Genomic DNA, 3,457 nt, shown 5'->3' on the forward strand with positions numbered 1-3,457 from the left:
TTGTTTATGTAAGAAACGCTTTTCGCTACCAACCGGTGACAATGTTGTGAGTGGAGCATAAAACATTATGCGTTGAACAAAGAGAGAAAAAATCGTTGAGTTGGGGTGCAAGTTTTAAGTTAGATGAGGGTTAGGAAAACGCCTTCTGAAAGCTACTATTTTTATTTATCCATATCTAATAAAAACACAAATTACTTAAAGAAGAGAGACCATTGAAGCCTTCTGGCCATTGCTTCAACCTATTAGCTGTAAATATGGCCTTAATGGGCGACAAAATATTGACACTTTCCGTGAAATGCCCACGAAATGTTAGAGAAGAAACGACTGAAGAGCAGTGCCAACAATGGGCGTCTCTAGTGTCGAACAACGCATTGTCAGGACTCAGGACAGCTTCCATTTTTAAAGAGAAAAGAAACTGACACAGGGGACCGGAACGTTAAATCGTAACTCAGAAAAAAAGTTAATGAGAAGTTGATTGGCTGTTTTCCATAGTTATCTGTGTGAACTCTATCCGAATGTGCCCCATGCATGACTTCAATGGTATGTACGACTTTGGAGGAAACTGGATACAAAAAACAATCCGTATTGAAGATACCTATCGTCCCACCCACGCTCCGTATCGGCGGCACTCTGATAATTGTAATCCCGCGGTGAGATCCATCGCTCCTGGATGACTTAGATATGCTGCCAGCACTCTGTCCCTCATCGGTCAGCGCCGCGCTCCAGTCGGGAGTGATTGCAGCTGGAAAAGGTCGATGGCTCGTCGTGCCGACAGAGGTGTCCGTCTCTTCCCCCGGTCCACGTGTGAGCGATAGTGCACGCAAATAAAACTGCGCTGGTGTATCCGTCATGTCAACGAACATGACAGAGCATGGTTCGCATGAGTATTTTTAACATTGTTGTATATATGGTGGAGCATATGGTATCGTCCAATTTCATCATATATGTTGAAAGCATTTGGTATCCAAGCTCACTTTAATGATACTTTACTCACTTTACTGATATTAAGTAAATGGTGTCAAGTGTCAATCAAAATACACGTAGATATCGTATTTATTTTACTCATTTTTCCTTTTGCATTTTATTGCATTATCGCGTTACTATGGGGATTCTCCGAAAGGATTACTCTGAATAACATCGTACGATCTATACGGTAACACTACGATATAGATAGCTGAGATACAATCTCTTTCTAACGGCCTCTTAGAGGTACTTGGAAGCATCACTGTGCGCCGACTCGAACCTAATTTTCCGGAGACGGCGTTGGTTTTCGTCTCGGCCACCGTATACGGTGCGGTCCCTATTAGTCGACGCACCGGTGGCGTCTACAGCAGTGAATGTGATGACTGGTGTGCGCTAATCCGATCCTATAAAGAGCCGAGGAAGTCTGTGATGCCGGTGCGGGACAGTCCCGCGCCATCCCACCCTCGTGGGGGCCACGCCCCAGCACGTGCGGCGTATAGGCGCTGAGCGCTGGAGGTGACTGGCAGCACGCTGGTTTCCATGGGAATGATGGTTCTTACCATGGCAATGGAAGCTACCTGCGCTCTGGGGTTGACAAATGCCCACAACACAAAATTGCAGCCAATAAGCTTTGGTTTTCCTTTGCACAACTAATAACTATATTTTTTTATTCTCTCTTTGAGCAACTACATCTATTTTACTAGAAGTTATGGAAGATAATAGAACGTATTGTTTGGCAGAAACACTGGACACCTAACCCACGTGGAAAGTGCGCTACAATGCAGTCAGGACCAACTGCAATCTCGCGTTACAACCACGCTGGTCTCGCCTACGAGCCACCTGGGCCAGTGTGCCATGGTCGCTGTCTCCTCCACCCGCCTCCGCTCGCCACTGCAGAGCTTTATCTTCTCAAGGGCTGTTCCACTTTCAGGGAATCTCTTCCGAGCAGTTCATTCGTCGCCGTCGTCTGCAGCCGTCTGACGGGTCCGGTCGGAGGGGGACCTTCTCACCGGAGAAGGCTACCACGCTACACTAATCTGTCCCTGGGGACGGCCCGTAGACGCTCTGGGATTAATTAGCACCGGAATTTCACCACGGATTTCACCCGAGACGTCAGTGCAGAGGTCAAATGGGACATTTTGGCGTAGCGCCTGTTGTTTCCATGATATTTCTGTGCATTAAAATCTGTGGTTCTGTCCTAACTTTTGCTTTTCTATACTCTTCGTAATTCGCGATTTCGATTTCATCGTTAAGCCTTCAAGTGCAACTTCATTTAAATTTAAAAGGATTGCGATCTAGCATACGAAGGTAACGGAGGAGACTTGATAAAAAGTAGGTACACTGTGCAGCTTATGGTGGTTTACAATAAATGTATCTGTCACCTCCTGAAGTATTCGGAATTAATTGTCAATTATAAAATTGTATAGTGATAATAAAATCATGAAACACAGCTTTAAAAGACTTATTGAAGACTTGACGTGAGCACTACGACGCATACTAGAATTCCACTGAAAATGTCGCGAGTCCAACAAATCACACTAATGCCCAGTTTTCGGCTGCGGTGGCAGGCTCAGAACCGTGACCTATGGCGCTGAGTGACCGCGGGGACGTGTCAGGACCGGCGCCGGCGGTCATTTGACGCCAGTTATGAGCCATCGTTTGTATTCCGCCATGCCGATGTGGAGGCGTAACCCCAGGCGCAGTGGAGGTGGTCAAAATGTGGGGGCAGAGGAATGTAGTGGGAATGGACGAAAGCCGACATAGTGAATGGGAGAGGTATGGTGATGACCTCAGTGATGTTAGAAGTTGAGGGAAGACGGTGACAACTTGGCCAAAGGAAGAGTTCAGTGAGAAGAAAAGTAGCGAAAATATGTTTGAGTAATGTTTGGAGTGTTCCTTTGCTACTTGAGATGTGGTTGAAGATCGATTTGCTCTGTCCCTAATCACTCAAAGATTCCCACAAAATTATTTTCATTTATTTCGAAATACATAAGATAGATATAAGACATAGCGCATGACCACCAGGAAGAATAAAACTATGCAGTGATTCCACTTCATTCGCGCCATGCTCCCAGCACATGAAACGAATGGATCTTTGGCTATTACAGTATTACACAACACAACCAGTGGCACGGACTCCTGCGGCTCCTGGCATCCGATCAGGGAGGTGCCCGTAAAACAGGTCCTGATGTCACTCAGACGGTCACCCGACGTGACCGCGGCTCACGCCTGCTGGCACACATGACGTCATGTTTACCTGTGACGTCATACTTATGACCTGGCCTCGTTCGATCTGTCAGCGCATCTCAAAGCTAAAGTAGTGCTGTCACGCCAGTGCTTGTGCTTGCCGTTTAACGTCTGTTCATGTGAAATCTTGGGAAGTGTTGATTTGGTTCACCTTAATCTTTATTTGTCGAATGAAGTAAATAAAACACCTTTGCATGATACCTAGAGCGTCATAAATCATCTCAAACCTTTTCGTCAAAACATGATC

Source organism: Amphibalanus amphitrite, unplaced genomic scaffold, assembly GCF_019059575.1.
Source record: "Amphibalanus amphitrite isolate SeventyFive unplaced genomic scaffold, NRLGWU_Aamphi_draft 000025F_arrow, whole genome shotgun sequence".
NCBI classification, from domain to species: Eukaryota; Metazoa; Arthropoda; class Thecostraca; order Balanomorpha; family Balanidae; genus Amphibalanus; species Amphibalanus amphitrite.